At 43.1% G+C, this 19,716-nt stretch overlaps 1 pseudogene across 1 annotated transcript in view; it reads left to right on the forward strand.

Moving 5' to 3' along the window:
- The window catches only part of LOC144764067 (uncharacterized), a 71,195-nt pseudogene extending 52,501 nt beyond the window's left edge, over positions 1-18,694 (forward strand). Inside the window, exon 2 of the transcript XR_013596306.1 lies at positions 15,232-18,694. The product of XR_013596306.1 is annotated as an uncharacterized LOC144764067 (transcript). The remainder of the gene's footprint in view (positions 1-15,231) is intronic.
- The last annotated feature ends 1,022 nt before the right edge of the window (positions 18,695-19,716 follow it).

Here is a 19,716-nt window from a genome sequence, read left to right on the forward strand (position 1 = left end):
GCTCATGCCAGTGCACCACCTTACATATTACCAAGCACTCTGCCTTCAGGACTGTCCAGGCCTGCCATAGGTGTGACTCACAGGTACCTATGTGTCTATGTATAAGGTCAGGTATAGGGAAAGTATACCTAAGCAAGGGGTGATTACACGACCTTGCCTCAGCTGGCTGAGCTGCCAGTTGTGTCAATATGGAGGCCAGCCAGGGGTGGCATATAACATGCTTCAGCCCCTGGTAGGCCTTGGGTGCACCTATGCCCTGGGTACCTAGAGTACACTGTACAGGGGCTCACAAAGGTGACCCAATTCCCAATTGGTAATGTACCTAAAGTACATGGTAGTGAAATTGGAGAGAGAACAGCCGGGCTGTGGGTCTGATCAGCAGGCCCACAGCCACACTAAGTCGAGAAAACCAGTAAAGCCAAGAAAAAAGTGGGGGTGACCATAGGAAGCAGACCCTACTCTCCTACACGCCGCTCACACAGGGAGGGAGGTGTAGGGCTCCCAGACATTCACTTATATTATAAAACGGCACCCTGGTTGAATGGTCACAGCGGGAATCTGAAAAGCACTGGTTACATATGGATCGCAGTGTGACTGGAAGGGCCATATGGGACCTAGTCTGGAGACCCAAAAGCGATAGGCCTAAGAACACATACATCGGCACCCCCATGCGTACCACCTTGGAGGTTTGGGACTCACTTTCAGGAGACGACAGGTGGACTACGTTCCCCTCTCCATTCACACAATTCACTTCAACATGGCATTTCCCCCGGCCCTACATGAGTTCCCCTTTGACCCCTGGAGGGAGGGAGGGAGGGTGGCTTGCCTTGACACACCTATTCCATAATTTTGACCCTCTTACTTCTGATAATTGCAAGCACGTCTATGGAATAGGGAACACAGAAAGGCACCATTATATTCAACTACTACACTTGGCACTTACACCTCAGGTACGCGGGGCTGCCACTCGCCCCCTCACAAAATTTGAGGCTTTTGTCACCAAGACTTTCTCTATGAAGGGGGTGATTTAGTTCATATACAACTTCCTACTTACCACCACACCCTCTCCACACCCGCAGTATATGTATATGTGGGAAGAGCTGCTTCAGCGCATTATCACTGACAAAGAAAGGGCACACTAATGGTCCGACAGCATAAGATTCAACCACTCCACAGAACTTCGTGAAGCTCACTGGAAGACCATGATGGACTGGTACCTGCACCCGTCCAAGCTTAGGCAAATCTTTCCCAGCACCTCAGACAGATGCTGGAGGGGGTGCAGACTGCTTGGGGACTTTCAGCATATATGGTGGGACTGCCCAACTATCCGGCCCTTCTGGGAAGAAATATTGGCACATTTAAAGGACTTGCTGGGATACCCCATCCCCACAACTATGGCGGGTATCTTTTTGGGGCTTTGTGATTCCACCCTAGAACATCAGACTAGAGCAGATAAAATGGTTATGTGGCTTTATATAGGAGCAGCTAAGATCACTCTAGCAGCCGCCTGGAAGAGGAAAGAAGCGCCAGCTATCTCTCTCTGGCACTCTCGCCTATGGAAACTGCTTAGCCTGGAACGCATGTCAGACATTTTCAGAGACGACTACAAGAATTTTGAGCTCAAGTGGGGTCCCCTAGTCTCCTTTCTTTCATGAGGTCTGCCATTGGCTGTATGCGCTTCCTCCATTAGGGCCCTTCACCTATTTCAGTTTTGAGTAGAGCTCTAGTACTGTAGATTAAGTCAAATGCATGAATGTTGCCGCCACCACAGTTGGGGAAGTGGGTGGGAACTGGGGAGGGTTTTTTTCTTTTCTGTTTCTAATTATGTTCACTTTTGAGGGGGAATGTTAGGCTTGGATTATACGTTCACTAGGTGTAGTGCTTCTCCTTGGAAAGATTAGGAATTAACCTGGCAGACAAGAGATGAAACACGTCCAGAGTTGTTGTTTGAACTTTATACCTGGAAGACTGTGCCCTGGGCTCCGTTCGTGTCAGAAATTGTACACTCATTTACGCAACTCTCTGAGAAAGGAGTCAAGATTAGGCTAAGCAACCTATCTTGTCAAAGCATTTGTTTGTCTGCTGGAATAAGTTGCTACCCTGCGAGGGAACTTGTGTTGGTATTGTTTCAGACTAATTGGTGGAAAATTCAATAAAAATATCTTTGACGAAAATTGAGGTAGCCTTGCCCTGAGGGTTTCATCCTCATACTAATGGTCAAAACGAACACTTAAATCAGGGGTTGAAAGAATACTTTGATTGCTTCTGCAACTCTACCCAAAAAGAGTGGTGTTCCTATCTACTGTTAGCAGAGTTTTCCTATAACAACACTGTCCACAGCGCATCTATGGCTACCCCTTTGTTCTGTTTATATGGTTACCATCGTAGGGCCTTTCATTCAGTCTTACAAGACTCTACTTCTGTTCCAGCAGCAGCCTCTTTTACCTGGCATCTCTGAGCTGTAAGGCAAAGGGTACATTTCAACATACAGGAAGCCAAAAGGAAATTAAAAACACAGCTGATGCCCTTTGACATCAGTCTCCATCATATCAGGTTAACAATAAGGTTTGGCTCTCCCCAAGATTCCTACCTCACCGCCTGTATACAAGTATTGTTTCCACGACCCACACAGTCAGGGAGGCAGGGAGGCACCGCTATGGCTGCCTGGGTGCGCAGTGAATGTTTCCCTTATACAGTATACAGTTTGAATCCCAGAGCAGACTGAAAGCCATACTTTTGCATAAGGAAGTGACCTTAACCTCAGCTCGAGAGATTTTCAATCTTCAGGTTGCAAGGTCTTCAGCTGAGATACAGGCTGTAGTCTGAACAAACTTCCCGCTCCATTTCAGAAAAATGGCACATTGTATCTTTAACATGTCTGATAGCTGTGGGATAGTACACCTATTTAAGAACATAGGTTCTGGGCTATTAAGCACCTCTCAGACTGTTTTCAGAGTTATTCCATCTTTGATACACTCCGTGTTTGGTAGCATTTTTGGAGAGCTTCTGCTGACCCTGCTACTGGTAGTGGGTATCCTGATTTAAAATATTCTGCTACGCAATGGATGTCCCCAATTCCAAGGAGATAGAAAAAGCACTCTTGGAGCAATGTTGCCGTGAACGCATGGTACTCCATCTGGGCAAACCTCGGCTTCAGGAGCTAAGTGACCATTGTTCTTTATCGTTCAGACCAATCTGGGTAGACTGCCTCTTGCCCGTCTCTACACTGCTTATTCTGTGTATATGAATGTGTGTTGGACATCTGTCTAACACTTCCATCGGTTGTGCCTCCGGACGTAGATGTACTTCTGGACCTGTTGAAGGCCGATGAGGTGCAGTGTCCTCGGCATATTCCAATCCTGATGTCAGCATTCTTAGAGCCACCACAGGATGCTTCAGCTCCTGTTGGAATGGACACCGACTCTGTTTAAGGCTTATAAGCAACAAGTGCATCCACAGCAATGGCTGTGGGAACCATAGAAGATCACCTTTGCTCCATTGCCCTGATCCAAGAGGTGTTACAGGGACCTTCGTCCACGGAGGCAGGCAACAGTGATCTTGAGCCTCCCACACAGGACACATAGACATTTGCCTCTCCGTGTGCTGGGCATAATCCGTCCTTTTTCTAGAACAACATAAATTGGAATTCAAAAAAATCATTTTTGTTTTATTTTTCCACTTCTGCTCTGGCTGAGTATTATGGCTTTCAGCATGCTCAGTTGGACTTACAGTATATTTACTTTTTAGAGGACTTATAGGGCTTTTTACGGTTACACCATTTATACTTATACCATGCTTTTAAGAAAATCATATTTTAGAAATGTTTTTATGCTTTTTTTAGACAGGCATATTTTACCTTTTATTATTATATCTCCACACACAGAGATAAAAACAATGCGCACAACACTTCAGCAAAGTAACACAGAAAATAGCACTAAATATACAGTGGGCCCCAGGGGGGCACCAAACCATATACTAAGAAAGGGGTATAAGAATCACGACTCGAGCCAGGACAATGTCGAGAGGATGTGTAGTCCCTGGGGACCCAAGGCACCACCCAAGGTAAGTAGATTTGGACCCCAAGGAGAGTGTGTGCAGTGTGTGAACACGACTGTGTGCTCCGTACAACTCATTGGAAGACAGAAGGTTGGAGAGCCGCCTCACCCGTGGATACCCTAGAACCCACGTTCCTACAACAGGGAAGGTCGGGTGCATAGGGGTGAAGTGGTATCGGAAACTGCTGTCGAACCCAATGGAGAACTTAAGGAAACTGCTGCTGCTTGAAGAGGAGAAAGTGTCCGTGGGATTCCAAACGTGGATTCTTGGAGAAGAGTACCTGAAAGCAGAGTGGACAGAGTCTATGTCACTCTGAGTGACCAGGAGACTTGGAAGACCAATGCCCTCCAATGTCGGATGTTTCAGGGAAGATGATGATGACCTTGACTCTGCAGCTGTGGGGACCAGGCAACACCGAGGATGACCAGGAGCCGGATACAAGCTGTCTCACGAAGAATTTCAAGTGCTGAGGGGTCGGTGTCCGGCGGGAGCTCTAACAAGCCTTGGCAAATGCAACCCATGCAGGAAGTCAAGAAGGTGCCATATTGGGACCAGCAAGGTCCAGGAGACTCACCAAAACCTGGGGAGTCAGGGCGTGCCTGAGTAATCAGGGGAGCCCAAAGTTGACATAAATGACCCTCCACAGGACCCACATGCCTAAGGCACTGGAGTCGCAGGAGAACCTTGGGCAGCTTACCAAAGTAGCAGGCCACAGTGCACACGATGTGATGTGGCTGAAGATCTTGGTGGAGGAAGTTGCCAGAGGTTGGGGCTACTTGGAGGCCCGGAACTCACGCCCCACCCACCTCCGCCTTACACAGAACCACATCTCCTTCAGAAAAGAACTTAAAACCTGGCTATTCGATAAATAATGAACCCCATCCCCAAGCGCCTTGAGATCCTCTGGGTGAGTAGTGCGCTATATAAATTCTTGAACTTGAACTTGAACTTGATGCACATGTTGCAAAGTAGCCAACAAGTCTTTGTACTTGCAAAGGTATTCGGTGCACATGGGTTCAGTCATTACAGCCCCCACGAGATATACTGGCCTCATATCCGGGGAGAAGACAGCTCAGGTCTTGAGGGACATACAAAACCACCACCTGTGTTGTTGAACCCTTCGGAGTCCTCAGCCTCTTGGGATCAGCAGACTAGTCAGCAATGTTGAGGTGCATGCAAATGCAGGGAAGTAACTCCTTCACTTTAAGGGAGATTCCTTCAAATGTCTTTGATGCTCCACAGGCCTTGAAGGATTTATGTATGAAGCACGGACACAGACGATGCAGCGGACAAGCAGGGGGATGAAGTCGGCCTCTTACAAAGTCCAGAGTGTCTAAACGGTCGAAGTTGAAGTGGCATTAGAATTGAATTTTGTTCCCCGATGAACCTAGGGCCCAATACCCAGGTAAGCCATTAAGTACCATAGGGAAAAGGTTAGGACGAGTCAGGGGACCCTCCCAGGGAAGGGTCTGGACTCGGGGAATTTACTCCCATGTCCTTTGTCCAGGCACTAGGGACAGGGACAGGGACAAGGACAGGGACACCAAATGTGCCCCTCATAGAGGCTTTCTGGCACTGACAAGTACACCCAGGCAGCCCTAATACACAAACCCTCTCTGGGAGGCGGTCACACCTGCCTCTGACAAGATGCCTATTGTTCCACCTTCCTCTGCTCAAGCTTGGCTCAGCAGCAGCAAGGTAGAAATGTGTCTCTTAACGGCAGCAACTATTTTGTGCTGTACGGGACTAGAAGGCTGGTACCGGGTGCACTGAGAGCCTAATGGAGGGCTCTTCCAGTGCTTAGAATTATAAATCCCATACCGTTTACGGTGTGGGGGTATGATTCCAACATGTTTGATACCAAACATGATAGGATTCGTTGCAGCCAGTTTCGAGACGGTCATCGCTTAATTACGCGGTGTCCCTCTGTATAGTATATGGTTGCTTCACTGACAACCCGGGAGAATGGACTCCATAGGCTTCAGGGGATACCACTGCTGCCACCAATGTGAGGATTTGGGTGTACTATATGATATGGTTGTGGGGCTTATCATACAGTACACTCACAAATACCATCTTGGGTCCCGTCAGGCTTGAGTATTTTACCTCAAACCCAGCCGTGGGTAACTGTGGCTTCGAGCAGTAAGAGTAAGCAGAGGATCTTTATGGGACAGCTGCCAGAGGCATCAATGGAAAGGTCCAGATGCTGAGTGATACAGGCAAAAGAAGCTCAACAGATGCTTTGGTTGTGGTGTGGTCCTCAGGAGTGTCTTTGTGGGTCGTCCTCAGTCCATGGGTAAAGTGAGACGAATGTGGCCACAGAGATCGGGGGTCCCTCAAAGTCCTCTAAGTTGCAGTACCAGGCCAGCCGATGCTGGGCTACTGGTCAGTCTACACCTTGGTTAGGGCGAAATCCTTAAGAGGGGGCTAGTGTTCAGTGAGTGTGAATAATCTGGACTTGTATAGCAACCCCGTATCAGAAAGACTCGGGTGCAACTTTTGGCTATTTCAGATTTGTCCTCTTGGGTGCTTCAGGGACAGGTAGTGGTCACATTTGTTTTTGCAGTGGCCACAACTTGTCAGTTTAGGCTACTTCAGCTCTTGTGTCCCTGTAGCTTGTCCCAGGAGATCAGCCAAATGATCTCCGACGTCACTGCTAAAGGTTGGGATAGGGATTCAACTTTTCCCTGAGCAGAAGCTGCAGGCATAGTCCAATCTGTGTTAGTCCAAAGTACAGCAGTTGCAGTCCTTCCGATGGTGCACTATCTTGTTGTGAGGTTCCAAAGGCAGCTGGGCAGTATTTCTTTGGTCTTCTCCGCAATTCCAGCATGGTCGGAGGGTCAGAGTGCCAGGGATGCTATATTTATCCCAGGAAAGTGCCCTTAGGGTACCATGCAGTCTCTAGCCAATAGGCTACTGCGTCCGCTCCTGCCAAGTGATGAAATTCCTGTGAGGTGTGGCATCTGGCAACCCCAGAATGCTACATTCTTGTCCATTTCAAGACGGCACTACACTTCCTCGGTCGTTAGGAGCTTGGCAGTCCACCCTAGCAGTATAGTTACATGAGGACTACACGCCCACAGTAGAACTGGTTTGGGGACGGCTTTTTCCTCCTTGACCCTGTCTCCACTGACTGACTTAATTATTTCTAAAGTGCTGAGATAAAGTACAGGCTAGTGCAATGTGACAGGTTAGCATTGAGAGGAAAGCCATGTTTTTATTTGCTTCTTGAAAAGTGTCCTGTTGGGTTGAAGTCGGAGTGGTATCGGAAGTGAATTCCACAATTTAGCTGCTTGCTGTGAAAAACGCTTCCCCCCCACCTTACTCTGTTTATCTTGGGGGAGAGTACCAATCCCGTGTTTGAGGATCTGAGACAGCGTGATGGTTCGTAGCAAGGGAAGAGGACTTGTAAATCATAAGCCCCTCCTCCGTAGATGGCTTAGTGGACTATACACAAGGCCTTAATGTCCACCCATCGTTTTACTGGAAGCCAGTGGAATTGCTTCACTCTGGCAGATGTGGAATGGTGCTTTGGAAGATTAACTTAGCAAAAAAGAGAAATTCCTTTCTGTGTATTAATCTTTCAGTTAGTGACCATGAGGCCTACACATTTGCGTCAATTCTAATTACTTTATGATTTAGATAACTGTTAGGTTAACATTAGTACTCCACACTAGAATGTCATTTTTGTTACTCTCAAAGATTTATTTTTATAAGTAAACATTTTTAAAAATTCACATACAAATAGTACTGTTAAAAAGGGTGCTTTGTTACACTATTAACCACTTTCTAACAATTCCAAATTACGGTGTCTATCGCAGAGTCACCCCTGATTAAAAAAAAATTTTGTATACTTTTATCTGTTCAAATTAAACACACAATACAAACAATTCATATACGATAAAAAGTCCCACTGTCGACGCGTTTCGGTGCGTTGGTTACATTTATGGCACCTTCCTCAGGACGGACGAAATTTAAAAACCATAAGTATTTTACTTCTTTCTAAAAAAGAAAAAATGAATATAATTAATACATTATCCCTACAGAGAGTTTAATTCTAGTTGTGGACTAGTCTAGTGGGGTTCACTAAATGTATGTTTTTACGCCCTTACTTGAAGTATAGGGATTGCAGTCCTTATGTTAATTTTCAGGACCGTTATATTTCCTTTTGGCGTTTTTAGTCACTCACACCGTAGTCTTTATGGTCGTTGACTTTCTACAATAGAAGAGCATGGAGTTACATACCATACTACAAATACTTTTGGCTTGTTCTTACATCTCTCATCAGCCACTTACTCATAAACTTTTACTTGACCCTTTATGTATGGGTTTCTGACGATGCAGGTACGTTTTTCAATATACACCGTCTAGGTTGGTTAATCTTGTTGTGCCTGCAAGGTACACATTGATTTGCTAAGTGATGTGGGTCATGATTTTAGGGCTGGTGAGTCTGTATGGAATTAATCACCCCAGTACCTACCGAGAGCTTATGAATCTAATGCCGACACTCAGGCTGTACTTGCTGTCACCCTCTCACATGGTTTCTTGATACCTATGCCAAAATCACATGACATTGTGCTTTAGTACATTTATGCACAGAGATTATAAACCTTCTTGTCCCCTATCATTATTGGTTGAAGGGGGTGGTATACATACCTATTGTGGATGTGGTATTTTTTAATTGCCTGAGATGCAGCACTTATTTCCTTTTCTTTTAATGCTGTTGGTCTCACTTTTGGGCGGGGAGACGTTTTCAATTCTATTCTCTCCCAACCTATGGATAAATCAAATTCATTAGAACGTCATGGACTAATGTTGACATCGTGTTTGTCAATTACTCAGCATGTCTGACACGTTTCCCTGGTTTCTGTGACTGTACTTCTTATTACGTGCTTGTTCATTGGGTCGGTTCTAACCACTGCTTCTGTGGCGCAAATATGCTTTGTTTACTCTTATGGGGTCTAAGGCACTCCTGGCGTGAAGCCCTTCTTTTGCTCATTATAAATGCCCTCTACGTACTTGCACATTTAAATGTCACAAGTAATCTAAGATTAGAGTTTATTTTAAAGCGGACAGCATGAGGCTGTTCTTGCTACTAGTTTAAAGCCCCAGGGATTTCGTCTTCCTCTGTTAGCTACCTCCCAAGTTCACGATCCTTACCTTCTCGACTCGACGTTCGGCGAACCTGCTTGTGACGGCTTCCTGCTTGGACTGCTCCTCCTGCCACAAGTCACATGTGCAGGCCTTAAATACCTTTCTATTTCGTTAATTGAGGATCAATTAACTACTTAAAAATGATGCAATCAAATTTGTTGTGGCACGTGTGTTCGCGCCATTTTGGTAGTTTTTTGCTGTTAGGTTTTGAAAATGAACTACAAAAACCGGGACTATAGCTTCGGCCTTTCCTCTGTGTTTATTTAGCGGCGTCCGAGTATTTACCGACGTTATTAAGTGGTTTTTAACTGCAGCATGTTAAGACTCTAAAGACCAGACCTGTGGCTTCACACTTTCTATATAATTGTTTGGCGGCACCTGGATCTCTGCGCCATTATTGTAGTTTTTGATGACGATCATTTAGGAACTACAAGATCGTGAACAACGCCCTGTATTTATGGCTTATTCCTAGGGGTTCTAACTTCGACTCCCCTCATGTTATTAAATTGATGTACTGGTTTTGATGCTCGTTATTTTCGGTTTTGTCTAGTAATTTAACTCAGACACGCGCCGGCGCCCGTATGTCAGCGCCATTTTGGTAGTTTTTTGTGAAGGTCCTATGGGGACTGCAAGACGCGAGTTCGATCCTTGTGTTTGCTACATCTCTATATTGTATTGTTCGGATACTATATGTGTCTCACATCATTATACATACATATTGAGTACAAGGTGAACAGTGTATGTCCTATGCTTTTAGTTTCTTTATCCATTTAGCTAAAAAGCGGATTGTAATTCAATTCTTATACAATGTTTGTTTAAGTAATATACACTTTCGCTTATGCACTATAACGATATACGGTGGTATCTTTTTCACAGATTCTCATGATGATAACTCTATATCCATCTTTGGAAGATTAAGCAATACTCTTACGGATGCCTTTTGTAGAGAATGGAGTTTGGAAAGCTGGGCTCCACCAGCTCCCAATTATAGAGCATTGCAATAGTCCAACCTCGATAGCACTAAAGCTCCGACCACCATTTTCCTCATGGAAAAAGGGATAAAGGGTAAGATCTTCCGAAGAACCTTCAGAGTGAAAAAACGGGCTGAAGACACCTTGTTCATTCTTTGGGGCAAGAGTGAGGTCTTTGTCTATCAGGACACCTAAATTTCTAGCTTTGGATGCCGGCACCAGGCAAATTCCGGCTTCAGGGAACCACTATAGTTGGCTCCAAACAGATGCTTTTGTGCCAAACTCTACAACCTCGGTTTTACCTGTGTTTAGTTTTAGAAAGCTGCGGTTTATCCAGGTCATCAGATCTGTGATGGAGTTTCGAAACTGTTCCGCCGTTGCGTCTATGCTATGTGTCACAGACAGCACTAACTGTGTGTCGTCAGCTTAGGACACAAGTGAGAAGTTGTGGTTCTTTATTAATCTAGCTAAGGGAGCAACATAGATGTTGCCATTTTTAGCCTCTAAAGGATCGAGCGTGGGCTTTTTCAATATAGGCCTTATACAGGCCTTTTTCCAATCATGTGATTTAGCAACGGCGTCAGAGAGAGAATAATCTCCTCTGTGGCCAAATGTAAAATATGAGGGGGGCAGGGGTCGAGTGGGGACCCAGATTTAATTTGAAGCTGTAGGTCTTGTACCTTTCCTTTCTCTAAAGCAGAGAATTGAGTGAAAGTTCCTTGAGGTGCCTTCTCTAAGTTTTCCCCCTGATGGGTAAACCCATTTGCTTCAGCTGTATTTGCTAAATTCGTTGAAGACGTTTTGAACTTTGCTTTGAAGAAACACACCCAGGTTGTTCACAAAGGAACAAAAGGCATCCTGCTCAGTGGTGTTGGACCTACTACTCTCACAAAGGCGGCTTCACCTTTGAAGCTCGCTTTTTGGGCTAATACTGAGTGGCCATTCTGGGAGAAGAGGTGACCCCTCACTCTGCGGCAACTCCCTTTGTTCATGTGCTGGAGAGTTGTTCACACGTCTCCCCAGGCAGTCAGGAAGCTGTATGTGTGCCAGGGCCTTTGTATGGAGTACAGGGGGGCTACTTCCTAAAAGTAGCTTAATCTCAATTCGACATGTAATATGTACAGGGTCAGAACACTGGCGCTGCTGGTAAGGTTAGCTGGTCTCTATGCACTCTCTGAGTCAAGAATCAGAAGAATCATTCCAAAATGAAATTGACATACCCGACTAGGACAAGCAAACCCCACTATTAACCCCTGGATGCTGTTATTAGTGTCTGGGACATCCCACCCATCCCTAATGAAGACGCACTCCTGAGAGAGACATGTGGTTTCTTGCCATGATTTTGGGTGCAGTCAGGTCTTTATTGCTTTTCTGAAGTCTAGATCACTATTGATGGTCCATATTCTCTTTAGAAGTTTGCTGCACGTGTACAGAGAAAGACCCGAAGAGGAGCCTTTCTTAAAATGAGTGTCCTCCTATGAGTGCAAGGGTTGAGTTTAGATTGTGATGGTTGAATCTCATTCATCTTCCTACTGGATGCCAGTGCAGAGCCCCAGTTGCAGGTAAAATTCCTTCAACGAATCTGCACAAAACTTTCCTATAAAAGTTCATCCTGTTTGGGTCAGCACTGCAAGTTTAGTGCAGACCCTCCAAGCGGGGGGCACAAGTGATCTTTACAATTTCAATTCCCAGAGGAACCTTTGCTATCTATACAGAAACAAAAGTCTGAAGGATTTACACAACACGCGGCATGAACGTAAAACTTTACTCAAGGAACTGCCATTTCTTCAATTGTTTTAAATCAATTCAGTATTTTTTGAGAAATTAGTGTTTAAAAACGTTTCTGCTGGATTTGAAATGATTAACACATGGAATTATTTAAAGTGTTATTCCACTAAAATACACAAATCTGTGTTAGGGCACCCGCAGTTTGAAAGAATAACTCAATCTTATGGATAAGGGAGCTAATTTTTGTGTTGTCCTTATCTGGTTCTGGAAATCGTCTGTGAATCAGATTGACTGGCTGCTACATGAGAAGAATGTTGTGGTTGTCATTATTGGAATCAGTCATTCGCTCCCCACATCCTAAAAAAAAGAAGAATTGGTATAATAGTGGAGGGTATGTAAACCCTGACCCCCAGAACATGTTGGTGGTCCGAAGGGTTCCCCTTCAAATAACAAACTTTTTAAAAGGTATATTTTGTTGTGGAATTTGCAGACCCGACTGCAGGAATAGCATGCTGCAGCACGACTCCCGAGGTTTGCAAACATGCAGCAAGAGGTCATTGTCTTTATTTGGACCTCCTGCAGTTTTGCAAACCCCATGGAGGCTGGGCAAGTGACCAGGACCCTGGAAGTGTTTGCAAATGCTTGACCAGAGTCCACAAAACTTAGAAATATTTGTGAAGAACCCCAGAAGTTCACTGAAAAGAAAAGTTTAAAGTGAAGTTATGATGTGTGTTTAGTTAAAAAATCCTAATAAATGGTAAAAATTCCTTCTGTCAGAGGTGGTAGAGGACTTAATGCCCGCCACCCTGACAGACAGCAGTTCATCCTATTTAGAGATGACAGCTGACCAGCGGTCAGCTCTGTATGTTGGAAGGAACCACCATCACAGCGGTTCATTTCACTATATAATAAGTTTCACCGACAGCTGTCGTTGGTTTTGATGTCCATCCACTGAGCATATAATATTGTTTGTTTTTTAAATACGAACTCCAAATATAGTTTTTTAAAGAACAAATGACCCCCCCCCCCACCCCCCACCTCCAAACCCCCTGGGATTTCTGTTCCAGGGCGTCAGGCTCCATATGTGTTTTTTCTTTTTCTTTTAATTTTCTCTCCCAACCAGGCTACACAGGGAGGCCTGAAGCCACGTTTTGGTGTCACTCTAGTGGATCTCACTATAAATACTGCAATCCAGGTCAAAGCCACATTTCGTTGTCATTCTAGTGGATGGCACTATAAATGCTACAGTCCAGGCCAACAGCTCTGGCATTGTGACTTTGTCAGTGCTTGATTTGTTCTGACATGGATTTTGCAAAACATTATTGAGGAAGCTGCCAGACCCTCATCACTCTAAAAACATTGAGGAAGGAAAAAATTATAAAATGTGAATGACAAAACAGACTGATAGATGAAGTCTGACTGAAGCCACTATAAATAACAGTGTGTAATACATAAACTTGATACAATCGAAAGGTAAAACTAACACCCAACCTAAATATTATAATTGATCTGGTGTTGGCTGCCAGCCATCTAGCCTTTGCTAATGCTTTTTTGAAAATCTTTGCTGCAAATAGAGAAGGTTGAAAAGATAGATAAATAGAGAGGCTTGCAAAACAGAGCAGCTCTAAAAGACAGGCAGTCTGGATTGGATAGACAGATTGATAGAGATAACCTTGTAGATATGACAGATACACCTGAAAAGATAGATAGACTGATAGATAGAATGATAGATTTACAAAGATGTATATCTTTGCAAAGAGACATAGAAGTCAAAAAGATTGATAGAGATGCAAAGGTAGAAGTTACATAGATAGAAGGGCCGATGGGTAGATAGAGGGACACTAGATAAATAGGCAGGATGATAGATAGACAGGTAGACACATATATATAGACGGACAGGTAGACGGATAGATTAACACACAAACAGACAGAGGTAGATAGATAGGATTGCAAAGACAGCACATCGCAAATTCAATTAGTAATGTAATAGTTAAATATCAACAAACGACCACTGAAAAAAAAAAAAAAAAAGCAAACTAGCAAGACAGACAAGCAGGGCATACAGACTAAGTTGTAGTGCTTAATTAAAATACATACAGGAGTGAGGTATAATTGCATTTCATTGTGTGCATTCTAAAAAGTGAATGACTTTATAAAGAATAGATTCAAATGGACACCATCTGGTATACTCTGATATAGCAGCATTGAAATAAACAAAGGCAGCTCCAAAAGTAATTTACAACATCATTAGCAGGAGGCAGGTACTGATAAAGCTGATAAAGCTGAAATGTGTCCTGTGCTGTGACGAGCTGATAGAATGCGTCCTGCTATAACATGAAGCTCGAACCACACAGGCAACGCTGATGTAATTAAGTACACACATAAATACTTTCACTACCTCCTCTTGAAAGATTAAAATGCCATCACTCAAAGTGAAGTTAGCCAGTGACCGAAGTAGGCAGACCCACTGCCCCATGCTGTATTCTGTAGTGGGCAGAAGCAAAATGTGAATGGCACAACTGACCGTTGGATGGCGAGCTGAAAGCCCCTTTAAGTAAGTATAACACATGTAATTTTTGTAAAATAAGAGGTCTTGGCTAACACCAGACTGAACACGGAAAACAGTGCATGTGTCATTCTGTAGGTGTGCGCATTTGTGGAGAACATTTTGCATACCTACAGAATGATGCAAAAGTAGCCGCGTGTTTGTTTTTCTTTTTCTTTCTGATGTTGTGCATCATTGGGAAAGCCTATACGTCTTAAAGATGATACTTATTGACTTTGCCAATGTGTGTTTAAAATGGTAGTGAACCTCCTGTTTCATGTGCAGATATGGTCAGAGCCTCAGATCTCTGGAGTTACACTATATATAAGATGCTCAGATTACCTGTCCGGGGCCTATCCTAATCTCTCTGATACTATAAAGGACTCACTTGCAGCAGTTGCTTATGTTTCCTGCTGTTTTTTTTAATGCTTTGTGTTGCATGGTCCATTCACTGGAAAAGGCTCCAGCTTGTATTACTGATTAGGCCCTGTGATAATAGGAAGCATTCCCTGGACAAGAAGGGAGGCATCTTGTCGCTATGGATTTAACACTGTAGTGTGTCATAGGGGAGAGGGTCTCACTCACTGAACAAGGAACCTTCTCTGGTGTCTTGGTTACTCCTTGAGTCCACACTCCTCGAAAGAAGGGGACCACGGAAGGGTGTAATCTAGAATTTCTTCACCTTACTTATCAATAGGGACAATTAAATGCCAATAGATTTTTGTGATTGACTCTGCATTTCAGCTTATTCAGTGTTTCTTTTTCTTAATCTATCAGGTGAAATAAGTGCAGTGATGAACGAAAACGATAAAGCCATTAAACATCACTCGTGTAGGAAGTGATGTAAAAGCAGTATACCTCGAAATCTCTTCCTTTGAAGGCTGATGCCTCGTCAAAGTCTTCTTACAGCAATAAATCCAAACTTGCCAATGAGGCCTGTACTTGACTCTTAGGCATCAGATGATATACTTAGAAGACATAACACACTGACATAGCGAAGCAAGTCTGAGGTGCTGATTACGAAGGAAGAGCTAACCTGGTGTCAGAAAGAACACACAGGAAAGAAACTGTATGAATGTCACAAAACATTTATTTGTCTGAGAAAGAGCAAATGGGACATCTCCAAATTCATACTGGAGGAAAGTCATATTGATGGACTGATTGTGGAAAAGTGTTCTGTGCAATGAAAGACCTAATGCAGCATCAGGTATCCACGTAGAGGACAAATCATATAAATGTACAGAATGTAATAAAATGTTAGGAAGGGAGAATAATCTAGAGCAGCATCTACAAAACCACGTTAGTGAAAAACCATATGAATGTACACAATGCGACAAAGCATTTATAACAAATCGAAATTTAAGGCAACATCAGAAAGTCCACACTAGAGTGAAACCAAATGAATGTACAGAATGTAATAAAGTGTTCCGAAGTAAGGAGACCCTAATGAAAGATCAGAAAATCCCCACTGGGGAGAAACCGTATGAATGTACAGAATGTGACAAGGCATTTATTACAAAGCGAAGTTTAAAAATTCATCAGCAAGTTCACACAGGAGAAAAAACACATAAATGTACAGAATGTGACAAAGCATTTATAACCAATGGAGAGCTACAGCGACATCAGAAAATCCACACGGTGGAGAGACCGTATCAATGTACAGAATGTGACAAGGCCTTTATGAGAAATGGAGAGCTGAAACAACATCAGAAAATACACACTGGGGAGAAACCAAATCAATGCACTGAATGTGACAAAGCATTTATAAGAAATGGACATCTAAAACGACATCAGAAAATCCACACTGGGGAGAAACCATATCAGTGTACAGAATGTGAAAAGGCATTTATTACAAAGCGAAGTTTAAAAATTCATCAGCAAGTTCACACGGGAGAAAAAACACATAAATGTACAGAATGTGACAAAGCATTTATAACCAATGGAGAGCTACAGCGACATCAGAAAATCCACACGGGGGAGAGACCGTATCAATGTACAGAATGTGACAAGGCCTTTATGATAAATGGAGAGCTGAAACAACATCAGAAAATACACACAGGGGAGAAACCAAATCAATGCACTGAATGTGACAAAGCATTTATAAGAAATGAACATCTAAAACGACATCAGAAAACCCACACTGGGGAGAAACCATATCAGTGTACAGAATGTGAAAAGGCATTTGTTGCAAAGCAAAGTTTAGAAATACATCAGAATTTTCACACAGGAGAAAAACCATATAAATGTACAGAATGTGGCAAAGCATTTGTTGCAAAGCAAAGTTTAAAAATACATCAGCAAGTTCACACAGGAGAAAATCCATATCAATGTACTGAATGTGACAAGTCATTTATAACAAATGGAAAGCTAAGGAAACATCAGAAAATCCACACCGGTGTGAAACCATATCAATGTACAGAATGTGACAAAGCATTTATAACAAATGGAGATTTACAGAAACATCTGAAGGTCCACACTGGGGAGAAGCCATATGAATGTACAGAATGTAATAAAAGGTTTGGATCAAACTCAGATCTAAAGAAACATCAACAAATCCACACTGGAGTGAAACCGTATGAATGTACGGAATGCGACAAAGCATTTATAACAAATGGAAAGCTGAAGCGACATCAGAAAATTCACACCGGTGAGAAACCATATCAATGTACAGAATGTGACAAAGCATTTATAACAAATGGAGAGCTAAGGAAACATCAGAAGGTCCACACTGGGGAGAAACCATACCAATGTACAGAATGTAACAGAGTGTTCAAAGAAAAGCAGAATCTAAAGCAGCATCTACAAACCCACACTGGGGAGAAACCGTATGAATGCACTGAATGCGACCAGGCATTTATTACTAATGGAGAGCTAAAACGACATCAGAAAATCCACGCTGGGTAGAAACCATATCAATGTACTGCATGTGATAAAGCATTCATAACAAATGGAGAGCTGAAACAACATCAGAAAATACACACTGGGGAGAAACCATATCAATGCACTGAATGTGACAAAGCATTTATAACAAATGGACATCTAAAACGACATCAGAAAACCCACACTGGGGAGAAACGATATCAATGTACAGCATGTGATAAAGCATTCATAACAAATAGAGAGCTGAAGCGACATCAAAAAAGCCGCACTGGAGAGAAACCATATCAATGTGCACAGTGTGGCAAGCTATTTATAACTAATGGACAGCAAAAACGACATCAGAAAAGCCACAGTGGAGAGAAACCATATCAATGTATAGAATGTGACCAAGCATTTATAACAAATAAAGAACTAAAACGTCATCAGAAAATCCCCTCAGGGGAGAAACCCTATCAATGTTCATAGTGCGACAAAGCCATTTGAAAAATATAAACTTGGAAGAGCATTTCCTACCAAACGCTCTCTGATAAGGTATCAAAAAGGCCACCCCGGTTGAAGATGTAACGATATTGAAGTCTTTCATTTGAAACAGTCATCAGTTGCTACGTCAAAAAATCCACACCTCACACAGATATAGGGTGATGCCCTGAAATAACTGAGCAAAATGTGGAACAAAGGAACAGAAATAGTGGCTGTCATGGTAGGTGCAAAGGATTAGTCAAGAAAGGGTCCCACCTTACTCCTATCCCACAGAGATTAAAATATGCAAACTCCAGAGAGCATCAAAGTTCGACAAAATGCAAATGTCACAGAAAACAACAGCTGGATTTATGTCCTTGTTCCCAGCCTACTGTAGTATAAGGACAATTTGGCTATCTTGTGATAAGACCTGACTCTGCCTATTCACTCACCAAAGGGATTTTTGTTCTGCAAGGCTTTCCCGCGCTTGTATCCACAGTTTTAACACATTTCTGATAATGAAATTCAGTTTGTTATCTAGGATGTTATGTTTTTGCTGTTTATTGTTGACATTCCCTTTCCATCAGTAGCAATCCTGCCCTGGAAATGACAAGTAGAATTTTGGGGTCGGTTGGAAGACAGATACCTCTGGCTTAGAGGTGTGCAGCTCCCAAAGTATATGTGCATCAGGTTTATGGTTGCGTGTGAGACAGGAGCTGCCACCATTTGTACAGACATTGCTAGACAGTTTGCTGGACAATCTAAATTAGAGGCCTCTACTTACAGCAGTGATTACAATCTCCTATATCACATGTAGGCAACAAGTGTATTCTTTCTACTTCTATACGGTGTATTTGTTAAACATGCTCATCTGTAATAAAATGAACATCTGCTGAAAGGACCAAATGCAATCCTAGATGTTTGAACATTGCAATCATTCTTATACCATTACTAAGGTGCTCAAATGTCGATTCAGACTATGCCCATGCAATAGAAAAAAAAAACCTGTGTTGTATTTACACTGCTCCCTGCATATTCCCTCTTGCATTGTATTTTCTTGTATATATGAGCTGACTTCTATATGTACAGTACTCTTGATACCCTGATGGGTGTATGTTTGTGCTTTAAAAAGCTTTGCAAATAAATATATAATGATAAACTGTGTTGACAAATGCAACAGCATTATTCCATAGTTCCATCCGACCTGGTCTCCGACTGGGCTCCCAGCTAGTAACAATGATAAAAAAAACATATTACTTATCTGTATGGGCCCATCTGTTGACCAAAGAGCCACAGCAGGAAGAATTGGGCCAAGGCTGCAAATTCTGTTCCACTCGTGAAATTTGCAGAATTTGGGTGATTTTGCGTTCAGTAGAGAACGCGGAAATGCCAAAAAATTCTGCGATCTGCGGCTTCGCAGAGTTATTTGCTTGTTTGTGCTTTCAAAATGCGTGTTCACAAGATATTTCTCCCCGAGCACACAAACAGTGTACACGAACAGGAAAAAAGCATTGCGAATGGTCAGAACAATCAATTCTGCGTGTTCGAGAAACTTTTGCGTGCTTGCAGAGATTTTTTACTGTTTCGCAGAACTTTGTATAGCGCGACTATGCAAATTCCGCCCACCCCTAGGAAGAATACGAAAATGAATTCTCCGTCCTTGAATGGACAAAAGGGGGAAATTGATAGGTTGTTCCTTTTTTTTTTTTTTTTTTTTGTCCTCATTCACGCCCTTGGTATCTGAGTAGTAGTGCGTAGAGATAAGTGTACTGTCACAGATAAACTGGTATAGGCATTGGATGTTACGAGGTGGTTCGCCCATCAGTACTTCAATATGCTCCCACAGCACCACATCAAGATAACCATCAGGGTAGTATGCTGCAGTCAAATACCCAATCCTGTATCGAATCGCCCTATTGGTTA

Source organism: Lissotriton helveticus, chromosome 6 (genome assembly GCF_964261635.1).
Source record: "Lissotriton helveticus chromosome 6, aLisHel1.1, whole genome shotgun sequence".
NCBI lineage: Eukaryota > Metazoa > Chordata > Amphibia > Caudata > Salamandridae > Lissotriton > Lissotriton helveticus.